At 37.9% G+C, this 23677-nt stretch overlaps 1 protein-coding gene across 2 annotated transcripts in view; it reads right to left on the minus strand.

Annotated features, from left to right (window-relative positions):
* Nucleotides 1-23677, minus strand: part of LOC150089688 (Ig-like and fibronectin type-III domain-containing protein 1) — a 337470-nt gene that overhangs the window by 267684 nt on the left and 46109 nt on the right. Inside the window, exon 1 of one of the 2 annotated variants that reach the window (XM_090389600.1) lies at nucleotides 544-940. The exons of the other annotated variant lie outside the window; for it this stretch is intronic. The gene's annotated coding sequence lies outside the window, so the exon portion shown is untranslated. Of the gene's footprint in view, nucleotides 1-543; nucleotides 941-23677 lie in introns of those variants that run through there. 2 annotated transcript variants of the gene reach the window in all.

Here is a 23677-nt window from a genome sequence, read left to right on the forward strand (position 1 = left end):
ATATGTTTTTTTTTTTTTTTTTTTGTTTTGTTTTTTTTTTTTTTTGCACATAAAATATAATCTGAAAATCGGAAAACATTAAAAACAATAATCAGAAGCAAAAACAAAAAAAAAAAAACAAAAAAAACGCTATATGAAATAAAATAAAAATAAAACACGAGACAACATTAGAAATCAGCAAAACAAGGTTCTGGAATGATTAGGGATTTTGAAATTCAGACGAAAAGAACACATTCAGAGCTGGAAAAGAACGTGGTTAAAAACCAGGACAACATTAAAAAGAAGTATGCCATTTTAGTCCTTGCTTTTTTTCTTTTCATGTTCACTCTCTTTGAATGCCAAAATCACTAACAAAAAGCTTTTTCTGGATTTTAATTTGCGATTACCTCATACGAAGATTTTTCCGGAGCATTTTATTTAGGCGGTTAATTAAAATCTATCAAATTCACAATTGTGACCATTTGAAATAGCATTTAATGGTTTCTAATTCTTTCCGAAAATGAGCAAAGAGCATAAAATGGTCACGAATAAAAAGTCTCATACCTTCATAACCTCCTTAGGGTCCCGTCTGCTAGAAGAACGTCCCCCTAGTATTTGAGGTTGAAGTTTACATAACCTGCGCTACTGGCCAAGTGCACCACAAACCGCTTTCGTTGCCAAGTTACCAGCTTTGCTCCTTCCGTCACCGATCGTCATCCAACCTACGCGAAAGTAAAGGGATTGCGTTTGCTTAGCACAGCCTAATTCTCAGTCAGGTGGCAGTCAAGGAATAATGCCACCACACTCCAAGTGTCACATGCATCCACTAATCTCGTGTGTTCTTCACAGACATAAATTTACATGTTCTAGTTATCGTAATATCTCACTAAACTTGGCAAGGGAATGCAGTTCTAGGAAAAACAATAGTAGCTGTGTGGTGTTCATTTGTACGACCTGTAATTTATCGCGTTGTATGCGGACCAGCGAGCAAAAACGGGAAGCAACGGAAGAAACAGCACGGTTCTATCTGAAAGAGGCCTGACGGGAACTAGTTTCCGTTGAGACCGGTGTTCCTACTTTTGCTGAATTGTGTTTCTGCCAATCGCCATCGTTATACTCTGTCAGGCAGCGCCCTCACTGGCGTATTCGTGCGTTTAAATTATTATTTAAAAATAAAATATCTGCTAAGCCTAAACCCAGTTGTTTGTGCTACTTTTTTGCATGTACATAACCTAGTAACTAAAGGAAAGCCTATAAATATCTAGAGTGGAAGTAAAGACAGGAATGACAGGGTGATTATCATTAGCTGCTATCAAATCCGCAAACATTATTCCACTTTTCATACAGTTATCCATTGTTATCCGGAAATAGAAAGATTCCATTTTGTTAAGTTCATTTTTTTGAAACTTTATTCTACATCGGGATTCATTAAACTGGCCACACTGTTCCGAAACCAGGTCGAGGTCAAGTTACTTCCAAGAGATGTCCTTTGTTTCTAATTAGTTGCATTGTTTTGTTAGAGATACTCATCGCACGACATTGAAACACCGTAAGTTAACAAAGGGAGAAATACTTCACTCAAGTGGAAACATTCATATGAGTGCAATTACTGATTGCGCAAAAAAGGTTCATTAGAATAAAATATCTAACAAAAGTGCGATATAAATGAATACTGACAACTACATTTTGTTTTTCAACTATCAGACGGAGTTCGAAAACAATGTTGGAATTTTATCAATGGATGGCGATTAAGAATTAATTTATGTACGAAGCCTGATGGAAACCTTGACTTGTACAAGGGCACAAGATAGCAATAAGAAACACACGATGGTTTACTGCTAAAAGTGGACAACGTGTGTTTCTTGACAATGTGTCAAGAAACAAAAGATTTATGAGAGCGAATCAAGGTTTTCAAAATAAATTTCCAAAGGCTTGTTATACAAGGTGTGTCAATAACGTGTGGCCTGTAATTTTAGGTTTGATTCGTGACCTGAAAACGATGAAAAAAGTTTGGTATAAAATAATTAAAAAATAAATAAGAATAAGCAGATTCACAACTAGTAAAATGCTCATTCATACTAAGTGCATATTTGCTTATTATAATTTTTTACTATTAAAAACTCCATAGGCATTTTAATTTTTTTTTTTAAATTCATTGTTTTTCATATTCTGATTCAATAATGAAAGTACGGCCCACATGTTATGAAACATCTTGTATATTTTTCATTTTTTTGCAGGATCAAAGCTGCCACGAATGGTTTGGAGTAGTTTACATACTTTCTAAGTATGTTTTACCTTCCTCACAAATGTTTTCTTATTAACAGACACCTGGACAAATCCCAGCCTGCAGTCAAAAACTCAACCGGTAATACATGAATGCCCTGCATAATACAATGTTCCAAAAAGGAACATTTACTCTATCCGACGGAATGTAAACATTAATTTCTCTGTTTTGCTGACGCCTAACTCTTCCGACACACTAAACTTTGAGGAAAAGACACTAATCTTGTAAACTGTTGAACACAAACTTGTCAAAGGGCCTCTTTTTTTTTTTTTTTTTTTTTTGTTTCTTTTTACGCTCTGCGAGAGCCACCCAGTGAAAAGAGAACTGGAAGAGATTATTCCATTGTATAAAGCAATAGTCAGGCCACATCTTGAGTACTGTATAGAGGTCTGGAAGCCTCGTTTTAGGAAGGATATTTATCTGCTGGAACGAGTACAGAGAAGGGAAACGGGATTGGTATGCGGAATAAAGGAGTGCTATTATCAAGAAAGACTTCAGTTCTGCAAATTGTAGTGTCTAGAGACTAGGCACCTGAGAGGTGATCTGATTGAGGTGTTTAAGGCTTTGAATAGATGAGTAAGTTCAACGCTGATAGGATTCTTTCTCTTGCTCATAACCACACACACACACACACACACACACACACACACACACACACACACACACACACACACACACGAGAGGAAACAAAATCAAATTGAAGAAGGAAGGTTGCAGAATAGAAGTGCTATTTGTTGTAATAGGGTTTTAGGAACATCAGCAACTAAGGCCATATTGCTCCGTATATACTGTCTGTGAATTGCTTGTTCAGTGGTCGATTTTCTGTTTGCTGGACGAAAAATCCGAGTTTCCGGGAGAAAAAACCATGCTACACTCGCCTGAGACCGACGTACTCAGCCACGTTGTGAAAAAGGACCATAAAAATTCTTCACGTCAGCGACGGGACTCAAACTCAGGTCTTTTCCACCCGGGGTGGGAAGGACGGCGATTATATCAACTGTGCTACTTTTTTTTTTTTTTTTTTTTGGTAGTTGTTGGCGCATCGGCTTCTGTGGCCATAATGCACCTCCCAAGGTTTTTTTTTGCAGTACTTTGATCCAAGCCCGAGGCGGGATTCGAACCCGCGACCTTTGGGTTGCTAGGCAGGCACTCTACCCACCCGGCTAGCCAGGTCGGCAACTGTGCTACTACTTGCGAGGGCAAATAGATGTGCGGAAGTTTGCCTTTAGCCAGCGGATGGTTGATTTCTGGAATAAACTTCCATCTATTGTTGTGGAAGTTGATAGTTTAAATAAATTCAGGAACTAGACAAACTACAATATTGGAGGAAATGAATAGATGAAATGGGAGGTGTTGTTTCCATCATTTGCCATTGCTAATGCGTACGTACCATGCTAATTCTTTACAGCTTCATGGTCGATACAGCCAATATAATTTCGTTCGGCAGTGGGCCGTGAACAGTTTAAAGAATTCAAACGATTCAAAGGATATACATAATACTCTAGAACCATAACTACCTCAAGTTGTCACAGTTATATCGTCCGCTTATCATTGTGTTGTGATTAGTAGTTCAGCGTTGGTACACGACATATCAAAGGGTTCTTTACGTACCTGAAGACAAAAGGGAAGAGAGTGAATCAAATGTACCCCTTACTTGATCGAAGCGTTAGCTGTTGTAGAAGAGTTTTAGGCACATAATGACTTGGGCAATATTGCGCCGTATATATTGTCCGTGAATTTTGCGTATTGGATTTGTCTGTTTACTGAAATAAAAACCAGTTTCTGAGAGGAAAATCCGTGCTACTCTAGCTTAAGAAGACCAACTAACTCAGCCACATTGTGATAAAGGCCCATAAAAATTCCTTGCATCATTGATGGGATTCGAACTGAGATCTTTTCCACCCTTTGTGGGGAGGGCGGCGATTATGTCCAATGTGCTTTTGCGAGGGCTATCGAAATGGAAAATCATAGAAAGTCTATCAAAAATGGCAGAATTTAATAGATACTTCGCAAACGATCTCTACAGTTGAAAGACCACTCGAACCACGTGAGATCAGCGAGAAGGAGTAAGACTGCTGTAAGTTGAGTGATCATGTACGATCTTAGCAAGTAAGGAAAAGGATTTCACTAACTGTTTTCATATAAGATAGTGAGAACGCATTAAGTTCAGATCTAGAGGCCACACTTGAAGAAAGACATATAACTTCTAGAAATGGTTCAGAAAAGGGCAACCACTTTGGTAAGAAGTAATAATCAATGTCCATATGAAAAACGACTCGAAAAGTGCAGACTACAAAGCTTAGCACCTACACATCTTAGAGGGGACCTGATAGAGATATATAAGACCCCGAAAGGAATCAGGAATACATTTCCATTGGCAGAGAGAATAACTATGGGGGCACAAATAAAAAAAAAATATATATAGAGTAACAGAAGGATTTCATGGAGTTTATCTGGACCGTCTGAAGGAGCAATTCACTGCACCATAGTGTTTGTTTCCACAATTGCATGGTCAAAGAACGACAGGGTAGGCAACACTGCAAATATCTGGCGTTTGTTGATGAGATGAAGGATTTATGATCAGCAATACTCCAACATCGAAAACAAATGCAATGGCTTCCTACGTAACATGGATGCACTGACAGGCACACCGGAAATGATTGCAAAACTCTGAACCAGTGACCACCTGAAGTAGATACAACGCATGAACGTGACAAACTGGATCTGACTTCTGGACTTGGACCTCCGCCGGACTAACATAAAGATGAAGATGGCAACTTGGACTCAGACCTCCACTGGACTAACACAAAGGTGAGGATTGCATCTTATGATGACATACAGCCATATGACGCCCGGGCTGGACACTCTGCATAGCCTGCTTTTTACTCCTCTTTCCCTGGCAAGGGGGAGGGGACGGCCTGCTCCACTGTTTCAACAGGGGTCATCTTCCCTATCAATCCCCTTACTTCCAATTTCTAACCCCCCAGTCTTCCGCCTCCCCTCCCATCTCTTTCCCCTTACACAGCGTCTGCCCCACACGTCCAAATTTAAAACACCAAAATTCATGCCCAACGTATTAGGAAATCATATCACTTCCAGCGCATATCCCCTAGCCCCTCTAAACAGCGTATAATATACCATCCCAACTGTGCCCAAAAGAATTTTTTTTTCTTTTAGGTCCTAGCCACTGAAATCTCAGGAAAGTAAGTGGCGGGACCTGCCAGAACAAACTTTAAGGGAACACCTGGCTGGCCTCCACGTGGAGGAGTACGTAAACGTCGGGTCCCATTAGGGGTCCGGCGGCTAACAAGCCAGATGATCAAGGGGCACAACATATTACACAACACATGACCCACACACTTTTAAACCTCTGGCCTTGACAGCGTTCGCTCCTCGATACAAAGAACATACGGGGAAATGGGGTAAATCCCTGGTGCCGTTAGAAAATACACTGTACTCTGTACTTACAGACAGTCCTGTGGATATCTAGAACACAAATGTAAAGTTTTCCATAAAAAAAAACGGTTTACAAAGTCAACTTCGAGCGACCCTACCTCTTGGCAGACATCAGTCACAGGTGTTATTTAATGATTATGGAATGGCTTCTCCAACGTCTGGTAGGCGCCTCCGTTATTGTTCATACTCCTCTGGTTGTAGAGTAGGGATAAGAAAAATTTATTTTAGCCAAAAAGTAATTAACTATTCGAACAAACTGCGATCTAATCTTGTGTGCTCATATAAATGTAAAGAAAGGTTGAATAGATGCCTGAATGAAATAGATGAAAACGTGGACATCGCCCTTGTTTTCATCTATAATCTTAAATACTAGTAATTAACTTATTTTAACTTTTTAAATTCCCCTTTGAAAATTCCTAGATACGCCCATGCTTCTGTATTCTTTTTTTGTATACTAATGCTATTAATTCTGTTACTACTTTTACTCTTTTGAAAAAATAAGTATGAATTAAAGAAGTATTCGTTGCAATTCTTTGAAATATTTCATTAATTTCTAATGTGAAAGTCGTTCGGTTCGGTTTGGGTTCATAACATAGATAGGCAATTCCTCTCAGGCAGGTTTTTGGCCTACCTCACTGCCCGTGCACATCTGTGTACTGCTTTAGAAGATCACACCATGGAAAATCAGATTTCTTGAGAAAAGCTTACCGAACTAATAACCAATAGCATGATTCTCCCCCAAGGTTATTGAAATCATTGCAGGTTCAACATATGATATGAACTTATAAAACAAGTAAAATTCGTGAATAATTAACACCCTGGAAATTTACCCGAACAAGTTAATCGATGATAAAGAAATGCAGAAAGACTTGCATTGCAGTGTCAATCTATAGTAATGTTTTAATAAAACACCATTGTCAACCAACCTAATCCGCATCTATACGTTATTCAGAAGCCCACTGATTCAGAAGATTAACATTTGTGGCATATGAATGCACTTCCAACGTTTCTGGGTCTCTTAGATGATCGATGTGACAAAAAAAAAAAAAAAAAAAAAAAAAAAAATTGAAAGATCAGAGAATGAAATTTGCATTAAAGACTGAATTGTCAAAAAATGTTATGTGCTGTTGCGTCTTGATTATGTTAAACTGACTTATTATATTCTTGTAAATATTCACATACTTGTATGAACCAAGTGGCCCCTTTATTAGATACACCTACCTAATATCGAATAGATCAGCCTTCTGAATATCCTAGATTTATTATAGAATAGACTCAGCGAGGTAACGAAAGTGTGCCACAGGGATGGTCGTCCATGCTGACTCAAGTGTTTCCGTAGTTGTTTGGATGGTTGTGGATCTCTACTCTGAAGAGCTCATTCCTCCTCCTCCCACAGGTACTCAATTGGATTGCGATCTTTTGACCAGGGAAAAGGGGGGGGCATCACAGCAGGCTGATTCGCTCTCACGTTCCTGGAACCAATTCTGTACAATTCTGGCCTTGTGATGTGGCGCATTATCCTGATCATGGACTGGTGCTGTTTGGTTACCCTTGTTTTACTAGAAGAACCCATATTCGCAGATGAAATATTCGTGAAGGAATACGCCTAATCAAACAATTTCCAGATAACCTCTGGCATTCAAATATTGTTCCATTGGTATAAAGGGGGTTAATTTGCAGCACGAATGCACTTGTCCACACCATTACACCGCCACCAGCAGCCTAAATCATCGACGCTTGGCAGGGGCTCATGCTGCTTCCGCCCTCATCAGAGCGTGAAACAGCAGGCAAAGTTTATCCAATCCTGCACTTCATACCCTTGGTGCCCTTCAGGCCACTACAACCGTGACTTCTTATTTTCTTCTAATAGCAGTGGAATCTGATTCGGTCATTAGCGCCCTCGCGGGTTGCACAGTTAGTATAATCACTGTCCTCCCCACACCGTATTGAAAAGACCTCAGTTCGAATACGCATCTCTCCATGGGCTTTATAGCGCATGGTACGAACACGAGACGATGTTACTGAAGAAGCGCTCTATTTCATGAAAAGCGTAGGTGTATTTAATAAAGTAACCACTCAGTGCATGTATTGTACAAAATTCAAGTAGTCTGTTCCACTTTTTTTTGGGGGGGGGGATATTTCCTTCTAGTCAGTCAGCTATCTGGGAAAAACCGAAAATTAAACACAGAAAATAATTTTTAAATAAATAAATAATAGATAGCCTCATTTCTCTTTCATCTTTTCAACTGTTCCTCTAATACCTGTACATTGGCTACGATTGACTCGAAGAGGTTGAAACATGGGGCCGTGGATCGAACCGAAGATTACACCTCTTTGAAATTAAGTAAGTTCGCGACTCATTCTGCTTTGCTTATTATATTGATAATGCCTGCATACTTTTAAACCGTTCCGTTTTAGCATAAGTCGCGTTCACACCATTCAAGTACATTGGAAGGGAAGGGCAATCCGAATACTTTTGGTACAGCAGTCTGCATTTCGTGTTGCTTGTTTAAGTAAAGCCGTTTATCAGTGGATGAAATGACTGAGATGACCAACGTCCAGGTCGATCTTCAACTTTGGACAGTGATTAAATAGTTGAAGTACATGAAAAAATTTGCTCTGATCGGTAATTAACCATCAGAGAATTTTTTGGCGTACTGGGAACTTCCTTTGGATCATCTCAGAAGATTTGACCGAAAACCTTGGCATGAACGTCAGCAAAATTTGTTTCAAGATTGTTGAATGCTGATTAAAATATTCGCCTTCCATTTGACCAATTTCATTGTGACTATTACAGAAACAAGGGTTACAGGACGTTTCGTTTAGGAATCATGATCCCAGTGGAGGCCAAACTTGTCTCGTCAAAAAAAAACAAAAAAAGTTCGGTCAAATATGAAAAAAAAAATTTTTTTCATGATATTCTGGGTGCCGTTCATTCTGAAGTTGTTTAGAATGGTCAGATGGTAAACCAAGTCTGTTATAAAGTTCTGCTTGGATGAGGTTGGGGGAGTTTGGAATAAATGCCACTGTTTGAAAATGATGAGTGGTTTCTCCATCACGGCAATGTTCCTGCACACGCCGCAGTCTCTATTCAAGGTTTTTTTCTCCAAAAAAAACATATTCCTGTATCATACCACTCTCCATAGTCACCTGAACTTGCCACAGATTTTTACCTTTTTCTCCAAACTCAAAATGAAACCGAAAGGAGAAACGTTCAATGATGCTCTTAAAACCCTACTGTAATAACAGAGAAATGTCAAATGATGCTCTTAAAACCCTAATGCAACAACAATTCCAACAGAAAGTCCTCAAAATCCTTTTGAGGACTTTCTGTTGGAATTGTTTTTTTTTACAGTAGGGTTTTAAGAGCATCAGCGACTGAGGCCTTATTGCTCCGCGATACTGTCTGCAAACTGCGTGTGTTTTGTGGTTGACTTTGTGAAAAAAGGCGCATAAAAATTCCTCACGTCATCGACGGGACTCGAACTCGGATCCTTTCCACTCAGTGTGGGGAGGATGACGATTCTACCAACTGTGCTACCCACGAGGGCTTCTGATGGAAAGTCCACAAAATCGAACACAATCCAATCATCCAACAGAATGCAACAGCAGAACATAAACGGCTCACAGTTGGAAGACTTCTAGAAGTAGCATGAACATTGGGACATTTACATATTAAAGCGGAGAAGAGGAAACTTTGAAAGGAGCCGCTATTAAAAATGTTGTATATACTCTATATATAAAAATATAATTTGACTTTTTGGCCTCGGGAGGAAGCGTAGGTTTTTCTCCTCATGATAACTCAGGTTTTTAATTTCGTAAGGGAAGCCATCCGTCTGTAGAAATAAGCAATATCTGGACATCACGCTTGAGTTTAGATATTTTTCTACTCAAGCGTTATGGCCCTGGTTCCCTAAATGCTATCATAAACAACCTAATTCAAAATAAGAGTCGAAATCGTAAGGCCTGGAATCTCAAAAGTTTAATAAAATTTTATAAAGATATGTAATTATAATATTTACTCTTTAAACGGATAGTGTGTGTGTGCCGTTTCTTCCTTATTTATTCACGTATTTCTTTTTCTTTATTTGTGTTTCAAAACCTTGTGTATTTGATTTATGTTATCATTAACTTGGTATACTTTAAACTTTATTTAAAGTTTTATTAAAATTTATTAAGCGTCAATCTATTAAAATGTAATCCATCCACTGTTTTTATCTATCTGCCAAGACATTTATCTTGACACTTTCATGTCAAGATAAATAAGCTAAAATTCGGTCTTTATGTGCTATCTTTGATAAAGTTTGGTCAGTAAACAGTTTCACAAGGATTTTTCTCTCTTTAAGATATTTACGGGTATAGTCTGACATGAATAGATACAATTGAAAATTGCTTCTATATGCAAAAATATATTTATTCCAAATTAAAAGAATATCGGAAGATTTATGAAATAAGCACGTAGTGAAATACGTGGGATATAACTGAAAGAGTGCAGAGACGAAGATATTAAGATATGAAAGGATGAGATTAAAATTGGTTCAGACACCTATGGAGAAAAGAGGGAGTAAACCCAATAAGACGAGGTTTTTGATCGAAGGTGGAAAGAAGAAGCAGTAGGAGCAGGCAACTTGAAAGATGAAGGGATGGAGTGGTGAAGAACCTAAGTAAGGAGAAGGTTTGAGAGAAGAGGATGCGAGGTATCTGGAAAGGATAGGTCATGAGGCCTACTCCCGAGAAGGGAACTTACGGCCTTTAAGTAAATGATGATTGGAATCATTCGCTGAAATCTCCAGCTGTGGCCTAGCAGTATGTGCAGTCAAAGCAATACACAGTCTGCATTTTTTAGTAAGTGGACTCATCATAATAGTAAAGGATCAACCTCACTATCTGGACTAGAAGGAATAGACTTGGCGATTCATAATTGAGGATTCACCCACTGGAAAGACTGAGGGACTCATGACTACGAGTTTATCGAACTGTGTGCGAGCTAAATACCCAGCTTAGCCCACTTTTACCCACTGACATAAACTAGTCAATCAGCTGATCACGTCTGTCTAGTACAACCAGAAATTATTACTAGATCTTTCGATTACCCTATGAAGTATGGCTGCATTCAGTATGATGGGTAATCTCAGGAATTCTTTCCAGCGGTTCTGGAGGGAGCACTATAAATATGGAAAGCAAAGAATGTGGATAAAAAATATTTATCCGTAACTAAAAGGATCTCGTTAATCTTGTTACATATTTCCATCAGAATAAGTTAGTAACTTTAAAATCGAATTTATAATAAAATCAAATTGAAAATTAGAGGTTACAGTCTCCACAGGATAGTGCAGCTCTCTAAAATTGCTGAAAGCTAAGGACTGATGATGATGATGATGTGTGTGTGTGTGTGTGTGTGTGTGTGTGTGTGTGTGTGTGTGTGTGTGTGTGTGTGTGTGTGTGTGTGTGTGTACATATTTTCTCTGATTGTTATTAGCCTTTCGTGGCAGAGGTCATGGAATTTACTTTGCTTTTAGCCCTGGAGGTTGTTTCTGTCACTGGGCTTAAAGGCTGTTCGTGACTGGCACACAGATGGACTGGGCGAAGTGTCAATAACCTTGCCTTCACAGCTTCCCGCAGAAGGAAAAGAGAGAGAGAGAGAGAGAGAGAGAGAGAGAGAGAGAGAGAGAGAGAGAGAGAAGGCGAAAAAAAGGGTTACCCTCTAGTGAAAATAGTGGCCTTCAAGGTCCGATGTCACTAGGCTTTTGGGTTTATTTTAATAGTTTCGGGGAATGGTGCAAAAGGAAGGTAATGAACAACTATTTCAGCTCTCAACCTATAGAAGCATTAAAATCACTAGCAAGCCGCGTCATTACCGATCATTCACCTTTTAAATGTTTTTTTTTTTTTTTTTACCTGCACCGTGATTTACAGCGGATAACTCTTCTTCCTACTTAGAAGGTGTTGAAAATGACTGAACACCCATGGAGGAAAGGATTTTGTGTGGGATCATTTATTGGAGTTCTCATAAACTGAAGTTGTGCAATAACTCCACGCCGGCAGTAAAATCTTCAACAGCACTTTTATGGTATGCAAACAGCATCCTCAACCCATATTATTAAGGAAAGAAAATAACCTTATTACATCTCTGTTAAGAGATTATAGAATAACAGTGCCACCAATGAATTCCTCTGAGTAACTAATGATGAGAGTTAGACAAGCAGTCCCCCCCCCCACACAAAAAAATCTAAACTGGCAATAAATACTGAGCGCTTAGATCAAAATGAAATAAAATAAACACGAAAGCATCAATGTCAGTTTGCATTGACAATCTTTTTCTTTTGATGCTCAAACTCTAATCATCATATTGTTGAAACACAATTTTTGTTTGAATTCCTATTATATTACATAAGCATACTGTATGATTAAGAAACAATATTATACTTGTGCTATAAGCGTGATGTTTCGTTTGAAGATGTCTTAGTATAACCTTAGACGAAATACCAAGCAAGTAGTAGAAGAAATTTGAGATTTTCGCAACGCAGTGTAATATTTTTTCCCTGAAGTTCAACAACCTGAGTAATGTCATTTGAAAGTTATATTAGCTTCTTGTTGTGCTCCGAAATAAAGAAATTGCGCATCCCCGGAAACTACTTGCGTCGCTTTAGGCAAAACGCGAATTAGACTTGGGAAACTAGTGTTCAAATTTGCTTCTCCAAGAATTTCAGACTTGAGCCTGTGGGGCCAATTGATCAAAGTGTGTTCAAATCTGCACTATCCAAATAAACTATTCAGATTATGTAATAAAATTTGCTCAGAAAATACTTTAATTCTTGCAATACCATATCAATTCCGGAGGGTAAAACGAAAGTCCACCCTTCCCCCACCACAAAAAAAAAAAAAAGAAAAAAAAAAAACTTTCGTTAATGCCGCTAAGGTAATATTTGTGCAGGGTAGGATTAAATATTAATCCAATAGAATTTTATGACTGATAAGTGAATTCACACGGCTTAAACACAGCTTACAGTTGAATTGGCCTTAATCGAATGATATTTGCGAGGGTGGTGTAGCAGGGAGAGCTTAGCAACCTGTGTGTGTGTATGTTTCTCTAATAGTTTGGAAATCCAGGTAGTTGCTCGTAACATTTCAAAACCATTTGACCGATTCTGACATAAAGAATCTTTTACTCCTTAAGAGTATTACGAGAGTAGCTTAAATTCTTATTTTGTCTTTCGGAGAATTAAAATATAATGGCTTTAAATTTTTATGTACAGATAACACAGATCTCGGGATTATGTACCAAAGTTTATGGCGTTCTTAATGCGAATTTCTTTTGTGTGCGAGTTTGTTTGAAGGGTGTCAACAGAGCAAATTCGACTGTAATGATCAACGGCGTGATTGGAGACTTTTCATCGGCTTTATCTGAATCACGAATAATTTACTTCGACCCAAAGACCAAACAACAACGCAAGTATGGAAAGCATCATTTCCACCACAACAGAAATTTGGTGCCTCTGTTGGCAAAGTCCTGGCAAAAATATTGAAACATTGAGGAAGTTTCGCAACTTGGTTTCTTTGAGAGAGAGCCTACAAGGCAACTATTACAGAAAAAAATTCATTAAAAATTGTCGATACAGACTTAGGGAGTCTGTAGCAACATTGGTTATCATCAGAGATGGGAGATTTGAATTGATCGAAAACCGGTCAATTAAATTATGATAATGATTTTCTTAATTTTCCTCGTTTAAAATGCACGCTTCAATTTGCATAAAATATATTAATAATAAGTTTTATTGCCCACCAACAGTGCTAACATAAACGTGAACACTTAGGCTTACGGTAATGAGTAATGTAATAGCCAAGGCGGCCAGAATGGTTAACATTAATAACAAAGTAACAGTAATTATGTCAGGAATTTAGAAAAGGATAAAAACAATACAAAATAGACATGGTAGATCTTGAAAGAATATCTCTATAAACAGTAGACAAACTGCAATATGTGGAGTGGCATTTAAGGACGTGACTTGCCCAAGGTTAGTGGACATTTTTCTCAATACAGCATTAGCATAATAATAATAATTATGTTAACGGCTCATGTCCGTGTTAGTGCATTATGTCTGTAGAAGTCTTCACAAGCCGATGTGCAAGTTGTTCGGGGTGAAAAACCCGGAATAACTCACGGTGAACCCTACTCTGGCTGAGATGGCCAGCTACAGCCTCTATTGAAAAGGATTTTAGAAATTTTCCCAGTCATCGACGTGAATCAAACTTAGATCTGTCCAAACGAGTAAAAAGTTGTAGAACCATTATATTGTCATGGAGGACAAGTATATGTATACGCATGATAGTAGCAAGAGCCAGAAAGTGTACTTCAATAGGAAATGAAGGACTAGCAATATATGCGTTGATCACAACTTCTTGTTTAGTAAAAGTTGTATCTACTATTATTAATGTGTAGCCGCTTATTTGTATTTTTGCTAATTTATTTGATTTCGCAGCAGTGACAATAAATCACCTTGCATAGGGGTTCAGAAAGGAACTATACCCCCCCCCAAATAAAACGCACACATTAAAAACTTTTGTAATACCTTAAACGTGCAATATACGTCAAAGTAATGAAACATGAACTACCAGACAGCATTTCAGTCTCCTCTGAAGAAATCTGAACCTTTAGCAATTTCTCATAAGAGATCTTCAGCAACTTTGGATGACACACACAATATGAGGCCAGGTGAAATTTGATTAAAATCAGGTAAAGATACTGAAAGACAACAGAGTCGGATAACTAGACATTTCTTAAGCACCTGTAAAGCGCCTTTGTCTCACGTAATCTTTAGCAATTAATGAAGCATCAAAAGTGCATAGTTTATTGAGATAGAGTGATGTATTCGCCAGGGAAAACATGCCAGTTCGATGGAAACATAAGCACCTCACCGCATATAACTATCAGAAGTTCCATCGGGCTTTATTTAATTCGATTTTTATCGGGTACGTTAAGAAGTGCAATTTTTCCAAGGCTTTTTGTTTCAGGTTTGTTTGAGCTGAAGTCCTTTTCAATTATCGAAAAAAAATAAATAACTGAGGCCATGATTTCTACATATTTAAAGTCGGGTTTGTCTGTATGTCGATGAAAAAAGCATAATCATACATCGTTGTATTAATGATGAACATTTTATTAAAATTATATATTATTAATGGTTTATCAATATTTATTATTTTTTTAATTTTAATTTTAATATTAATTAGCAATATTATGTTAATAATTAATTTTTGGAACACGCTTCTACCTGGTGCCGTTTTCTTTTTTTTTTTTTTTTTTTGGCTGATGCTGTAAAAGCTTGGTTCCTTGAATTATTTTACCACTATTAATACTAAAACCTAAAAAATATTTTAGAACTAAAAAATAAAAGTTCCTTGTTTCACTTGCATTTTTCCAAACTGATCGCAATAATTAATCCGTTTTTCTTCATTTCGCTTACTAAATAAACGAAGTTTTAATAAATCCCAACTGAACTGCTTATTTTTAAATAAATAATGTACAGTAATAACTTGGAGTTCTTAAGAGAAAGACGTTTTTCTTGATTGTAGTTTAATGGGTTTAATTTTGGAAAGCAGTGGTATTTGTTCACCTCTGTTTTTTTTTTTAATTTCATAAAGCAGACAAACCAACCTCTAAAACTAGCGTAATTTACAGGTTACACCCGTGGCTTGTGTTTTTCGATAATCGAAGTCAACCGACGTGCATATACGTTTTTTTTTTTTTTTTTATGAGAACCCCAAACAAGAGAGGTTTTAGAACCTATAGTACTTAGTACCGTGCTTGGGTTGGAGGTTGAGAAGACGAAAGAAGATATTTGTTGACATTGGACTTGAACTTCTGTAGATTGTAATTTTCAGGAAATACGTATGAAGGAAGGTTGTTCCAGAAAACGGCAGTTGAATGAATAAACGAGGAAGATGAAAAGTTGGTTCTGTGGGTTGGAAGTTGGACAGTAAATGGATGTTGGCTGGTGGCGGCACGTGTTCGGACTGTTTTGAAAGAGAGAGAGCGGGAATTATAGAAGCCAATTCAGAAGAACAGTGCCCATGGAAGTATCTGTAGAAGAGGCATGCAGCAGAAACAGTGCGTCTATGAGAAAGCGAGTGGAGAGACTCTGTTAGAGATGAATCATTAATTAACCTAACTGCCCTCTTCTGAATGGAATCAAGAAGCCTGAGAGAGGTTTTGGGGGCACCACCCCAGATGTGGGAACAATATTCCATGGCAGGGCGGATTTGCGATTTATACAGAGTGAGCAGCTGTTTGGGAGAAAAGTAACGCCGAGAGCGAAAGAGAAAACCAAGTTTTTTAGATGCAGAGGAAGTAATATTTGTAATGTGCTTGTGCCAAGAGAGATTAGAAGTCAGGGTAATCCCCAAAAGAGATATATCATTTTGCCTAGAAATCGGAGTGTCACCAAAGATAAGCATAGGAGCAGAAGAATCCTTTTTGCGAGATATAAGACAAGATTGAGTTTTAGAAGGGTTGAAATCAACTAAGTTGTCTTTGCCCCACTGGAGAATTACCTGAAGATCGGCATTTAAGGAATTGGTAGCAGATATTCAAGAAGTTTAAAGCTGATTGAGCAGGGAAAGGTTTCTCAAAATGGAAAGTTGAATGCAATGTGCTGTCATCGGCAAAACTATGGATAGGATTTCCAGTCAATGGAAGAAGGTCATTGATATACAAGAGGAAAAGAGTGGGGGAAAGAACTGAACCTTGGGGGACACCGGCATTAGTGGAGAAGTTAGAAGACAGAGAGCCATCTACCATCACTCTCAGTGAGCGATCAGAGAGAAAACTGGATAACCAATTACTAAAAACAGTTGGCAAACCATAAGATGGAAGCTTGTTTAGAAGACCTTTATGCCAAACACGATCAAAAGCCTTTGAGATGTCAAGAGTAACTACTTGTGTTTCACCGAACCTTTCCATTGAATTAGTCCATAAATGGGTAACATAAGCCAGAATATCACCAGTGGATCGACACTGACGGAATCCATACTGGCGATCGTTGATCAGACGGAAGGTTTCTAAGTAGTTTAAGAGTTGGTTAATTGATTTCTCCATTACTTTAGAAGGAGTAGAAGTAATTGCAATGGGACGATAATTGGATGGGAGGGATTTTTCACTCTTTTTAGGAACTGGCTGGATATGAGCAAATTTCCAAGCAGAAGGAAAAACACCTTTGGAATAAGAAAGTGAAAAAAGGCGGCAAAGAATAGGAGTAAGTTCAGAAGCACAGGTTTTGAGAACAAGTGGAGAAATACCATCAGGACCTGGAGCTTTCTTAGCATCAAGATTCATCAAAATCCTTCTGATATCCTTTTGACGGAAGACCACAGGAGGCATTAAATGCAGCGTGTTAGGAATGGTGGGAGGTGTTTTACCAAGATCATTAATACATGAGCTCAAAGAAAAATGGGATGCTAGCAGGTCAGCTTTATCCTTGGCTGAAGTGACAACAGAACCATCTGGTTTGGACAGAGGTGGGAGCAGAGATGGGCAAAAGTTGCGGCCAATAGCTTTGGCAAGAGACCAGAATGCTCGGCTACCATTAGGGCAAGAAGCAAGTTTTCTACTCTTAGCCTGTTCAAACTCTAGTTTGGACTGATTAATAACTGCTTTACAATTGTTGCGAGCTTTGGTGTAGGCAGAAAATGAAACTGAAGAATTAGAAACAAGCCAATTACGATATGCAACGTTCTTCTCTTGGACAGCCTTAGCACATTTATTGGAAAACCAAGGTTTAGATAAAGGACGAGATTTTAAAGTGGAGTGTGGGACAAAGGATTCCATTCCTGCAAGAATAATTTCACTGACACGATCTGAGCAAACGTTGACATCAGAAGTTTTGAAACAGTAATCAGACCAAGGAAAAGAAGAAAAGAAGTCTCGCAGGTCATCCCATTTTGCATTCTTGTAATGCCAAACAATACGAGGTTGGGAATAGCCATGAGATAAAGGTTCCATTGGAGAAGAGACAATCACCAAGTTGTGACCTGAAGTGCCTAAAGGACCTCTCACTTCGACCTTGTACTTAGAAGGGTTGTTTGTGAGAAAAAGATCAAGCGTATTGGCTGTATGATTAGGATTGTCCGGTATTCTTGTAGGTAAATGAACAATCTGTGCTAGGTCATTAGTAATTGCAAAAGCCTCAGCATCTCGACCTGCTGGGTCGGTGTGACTAGAAAACGGAAGCCAGCTGGAGTTGTGAACATTAAAATCACCAAGGAAAATTACCTCACCATTGGGAAAGTTGGACTGGAGAAAGTCAAGTTGCAAAGAGAGGAAGTCAAAGAGCTCCAAGTGATTAGTGGAGTTGGGAGAACGGTAGAGACAACAGATGAATTTTACACAGTGAGGTAGAGAGATTTTGAGCCAGAGAAGATCAAAGAGAGGAGATTCCAAATTGCCAAGTCTCTGACACGGAATATCAGAATGGACATATGCACAAGTACCACCTTTGAGGCGAAAGGAATCATACAGCAAATAATTTGGACATCTGAGATGAGCAGTAGTTGAATCAACAGATAACTGAGATTCAGTCAGAAAAAGTACATGGGATTTGGAAGACTGCAAGTGGAAATGGACATCGTTGAGATTAGAATTGAGACCACGTATATTTGTGAAATGAATTAGGAAGTCCTTGGGAGGTTTAGATCTTTTCGCAGATAAGCTTGCTCTATTATTTTGACAATTCATGGTGTATTGAATAGTAAGAAAAAGTGGGTGGGACATGTTGTATGAAGTAATGAAATTTTTTGGTTTTGGCGTACATGTGGTAAGAATGTACCCAGATCCTTGACATAACGTGGCCTCGACAATGCTCCCCGCATACACACTACTCGGACTCCCTCCAGTCACTATCTGGCAGAGTAGAGGTAGCAAGATTATACACTAGCTGATCCGGAAGCTTCCTAGAGAGTTACCAATAGGTTCAGTCCGGTGTACTAACTAGCTGCCGGCCTGCGAACACCGTTTTAAAGCTGTACCCTCGAAATGTAAGGAATATTGGATTTCGCCACGACATTCATCATAACCTCAAAAATCATCAATCATACTGCATGATGGAAGAGATAGGGAAGGGTTGGCCGGAACTTAGCTCTAGAGACTAAACATGGGTTCCACCACTTCAAGCCTCCAATAAGCAAAGTGGTGGTATTTCACCGATTGATGAGAGTCATCTACCACCTAGTACTGCCTTGTAACATAGAGGGGCGGCGTTCCTCCATGTGGTGTGGGCGCCACACCTCGACCCCTGCTTACGTTGGTTCACACCTGGGTGGTCACCCACCATGTACTTGTGCATGAAGGTTATACCCAGGATTACTAACAGTCCCACCATCGTGAAGGTGCAAGCAGAGGATTTGGCTGTCATAGACCGTCCGGACTTCGCCGAAATTGGGTCCACTTTGACTTGAGTGTCACCCGAATATCAGTTCCATCAGCGTTTTAGACTCCCAGGTACCAAGAACAGCTTGTCTGGCATATCTGAGAGAATGTCTATGACAACCTCAAGGACCAACTGTACCAACATTCTCGTTAATCTAGAATAAAAGTTGAAGACATTCACGACATGCATGCATTTTTAGTTTATTGCTTGCATTTCCATAGTGGAATTAACTTAAAACATTGGATCATTCATTAATGACTGCGGGTAAACCTAATACGGTAAATATTAGTACAATTTTAGGTCTCTGTGTTTTGGTTGTCATCAGTTTATTTTTGAAAGTTTCTAATGAAACGAACTAATATTATTAAAATAGAAGTTTTCTTTATAAAACTCGTACATGTATTAACTTGGTTCCTTTACCAGCTCTGACGTGTTGATTAAAGGATTTCGCAAATTATAGTAGTATTAGCAGTGGCAAATTATGCAAAAAAGGAAGCTTATAAAGCATCTACCAAAGAAACAAAACTTCCCACATCACTTGTCCATCTCCTCCAATAGTTTATCCAGTCCTTCTTTGAATTTATTCAAATATCAGATGAAATGCTATGATGCGTTTCAAGTAGGAGAGGTAGAGTTCAACACGAATGTGACATTTTTTTCATAATAAAATAAATAACGCGTTGTGAACTTAAATATTTCGTTTCATAATATTGGGGAAGGGTCAAAGTGTTGTTATCAAGTGTAGCGGGGAGGGGGAGATCTAAAAGTAAAAAAGAAAAAGCCTAAAAAATTTAGGGACCATCTTCACTAAATTGTGACTGGTATTTCCTCGAATCCGAAACGTTATTTTCTTCGTAAATAAATTTTCGTAGTGATGGAGCCAGAATAGTAGACACCTTCATTTTTTTTTTTAATTCAACGTAATACCAGAGAGCAAATTATACACTTTTTGTAGAGACTAAGGGTTTCGATCTCGCAATATACACACCAGTATTGGAGTTTGCTACCCCAGCACTACAGCCAACCTATCTGGGCATTTGTTTAAATAGTACATCTCCTCATTCTAACTAGAATGGTTAGCCAGAACGTTCTGCTTAACGGCAATCATATTCACCCACAAGTAATTTTAGAGGTCTTGTGAAAGAGCATGATAAAAACGTCAGAAGTAATTTTAACACGGTTCACCCACTAACATACTGTTATTTAGCGTTAAGGACAAACATTTTATATTCCTTTTCATAAAAAACTGCAACTGTTCATGCGAAGATGCCTCACCTCTCTCAAACATGTTGTTTAGTATTGAAAAAAAAAAGCAACTATGGTCGGATTGCTCAAGCATTTTCATTATCAGGGGGTATTGCTAATAGTTGTGGTATTGAATACGCTCTGAAAGTGAACACACACACACAGATAATTTTGTCTGAAAATGGGACAAGAGATTTCTCCATTTATAGTAAAGAAAATGACACATCATCGCCGTTTCATCAGACCTGAATCTCACGTACAAATTAACGGTGAGCGTACTAATGGGGTCATCGGTGATCTCGTGCCACTTGGCACCTCCGTGATTGCCATCAACGAACAAATTGGTTGGACACAATGAAACAGCGGGCCGGAAACGGGGCCAAAGGTGGTATAACCGTTCTGAAAGAGCATTGGTATGCAGGGCGTGGGGTGGATAAATGCGTTACTTCCTTCAGACATTCATCGTTGCTTTTGCTCACGGTCGTCTGTGCCATCCACTGAATAGTGGTTAGTGAGTGAAGAATGTTATGCAAGGACTGGGGACAGAGATCATAATAATGAAAGACTGCGATTGAATGTCTCCTTCGTGAAAATAAAGTATCTCTTCACAACTACAGAAAGCCATGTTAGACAGACAACTTGTGTAGCCGAGACCGGGTCTCGATTACACAAGTTGTCTGTCCAACGTATCTAATAAATTTCAAGACTTTAGGATTTCCATAATGCTTTTTTTAAACTATAGAAAGCCTTGTTAATAATTTCATATTAATGATTGTATATTCGAATACATAATCTGAATTACTTTCATTCAGGTTATAAATAACTGAAAATACATTTTTTTGTGGTTTCTTGCCGTAATCGATTCAATAAAGGTATTCGACTACATATTATGTACTTCGCACTTTCTGGAATGTATGCAAATGAAATGTCTCTGTCTCTCTCTCCAAGTTCAATACATCGTTCGCTCACTGCTAAACGAAACTTCATACCACTACTCTCATTCAATCCTAACCATCATATTTTCGAATTACGGATGATGACTGTACATCCTAGGACACTGATGACGTTCCAGAGTTGCCACATATCACGTCCTTGAAGTCTGTTGGACAGACAACTTGTGTAGTCGAGACCCGCTAATTTTCGTAAATCGGACAAATGCTAATAATTTATTGTAATTTTTCCTTGTAGAGGATCTGCGATTTCTTTGTGGATTTTTTAAACTTTGTGGATTTTTTGAAAAGGGTAGTATAGGCTATTTTTGGAAATTTTAAAGGAATATTATATATTTTGTTTTAAGGCAGAAGAAATGCGGCAATGGAACGTGCCCGGGCTATAAAAGACAACCTCGACACGTATTCACCCTCCTTTGAAGATGGTATTAACGAAAAGTTCCCATCAGGCTTCAGGATATCATCTCCCTTAATGCCTACAATTACTCCCCATGCAAGGATTTAGGACAAAAGCTGTCTTTTTTTCCTTCGTCCTCCTTCCATATAATTGCAATTTCAACACCTGAATTACACCTCACCCAGATGCAGCTGTTCCTGAAGAAAACTCCAGGTTTTGTTTTAAGGCAGAAGAGTATTCTTCTGCCTTAAAACAAAATATATAATATTCCTTTAAAATTTCAAAAATAGCCTACACTACCCTTTTCAAAAAAATCCACAAAGTTTATTTTAAATCCATAATGAGATCGCAGATCCTCTACAAGGAAAAATTACAATAAATTATTAGCATTTGTCCGATTTTACGAAAATTAGCGGGTCTCGACTACTCAAGTTGTCTGTCCAACTGTCTAATAAGGTTTCGAGACTTACTTTAAGGCCTCCACATGTTTTTTACTCTGTGTCCTTGAAGTCATTGAACTGAATCTCTTCGGCACCAACCATCTATGCTACTTCTCATCGCAGACAGTCTGAACTTAGTTTCTCCTAAAGTGACACTCCCTAGAATAGGTGATGGTACTGAATACATCATATGAATTAGCCACTGACTCTGACCCAACTACCTGATATGAATCCATCGTATTGCGATTGTTATTTGCATGTTATTTAACTTTTTAATGTTGACTATTTTATACTATATGTAATTCGGTTGGCCTTATCAGCCGCGTGGGCAAATCTACGGAGATTATGTATTTAATTTGTTAGTTATTTAAATATTTGTGATATAAAAATAATATAGTATATTTTAAAATATCAATGTAATTTTGCATAAAACACCAATATGAACTTTGCATAAAGTAGTATCCACAATAAATTGTGTATGTCGTAATTTTTTAAATTATAGTTATTAAATAAATAATCTCTACAGTGTAAGATAAATAACATTAAAAATACAGTAGTAATACGTCAAATGCTGTGATTAGTACAATAAACAGATAATAAGAATTCATGATTTATGTATTTAGGAAACCGATAATAAAAAATAACGAGCAAAAACCAACGACTTTTATGTGCGAACCGAGAACATTTAATTTATGCCCATCCTCCATATTGCCCATTCATTCCTCCAATCAGCACATGGCAAAAAAGCATAATATCCAGTGCTTCAGCTACCACATACAGTATATGGATAGCTTATGTGATTTATATGAAAAAATTAAATAATAATTGCTGAATTCCCAAATTTCATTAAAATTGGTCCGATTTTAATGAAATTTGGGGTGGCTCGAGAAATCGCTCTAAAAGAGCGAAATATAAATTTCATGAAAATTATTTGCAATTTTTTAAGCTCATTTAATAAAAAAATATATTCCAATTTCTGAAAAATTGGTTCTAGCATATTTTTAAGTATTATTAAATTGGAAAAGAATTTTATTTATTCCATTTTGCTTAAAATAATTAAATTTGAGGTTCCAAATAATTCCCAGACTATTCTGATCTAAAACACTCACACACATGGTCCAATCAAGGATCCAATTTCCTACTTTGAACCATTTTTCATTTACCTCTCTTTTAATTTTTGCTATTACTGTATTCTGTTAATACTTGAAATAGCATGAGGTCAGGTTAGAACTTTTTAATAAATATTTAAGATCGAATAAGCTTACCTCACAGTACTAGTTCATCGACAATCTGGTGCAAAATGGAAGTAAGAAACAGGCATATCGGGACATATGGGAATGTATGGACATCCGCAAAGCTTTGAAGCGCACTTAAAAAACTTATTTCTCTGTAGTTTTTTTCAAAAATTGCTATTTGAACGACAGATATTACGAGATATAAACCTCTAGTGAGGACAATCTCACCATTTCTTTTCTCGTATCCTTTTTATTTAGTCTCTGGGCTAGTAG

The sequence above is a fragment of the Mastigoproctus giganteus genome, chromosome 2 (genome assembly GCF_048544385.1).
Source record: "Mastigoproctus giganteus isolate SK-2022 chromosome 2, ASM4854438v1, whole genome shotgun sequence".
NCBI lineage: Eukaryota > Metazoa > Arthropoda > Arachnida > Uropygi > Thelyphonidae > Mastigoproctus > Mastigoproctus giganteus.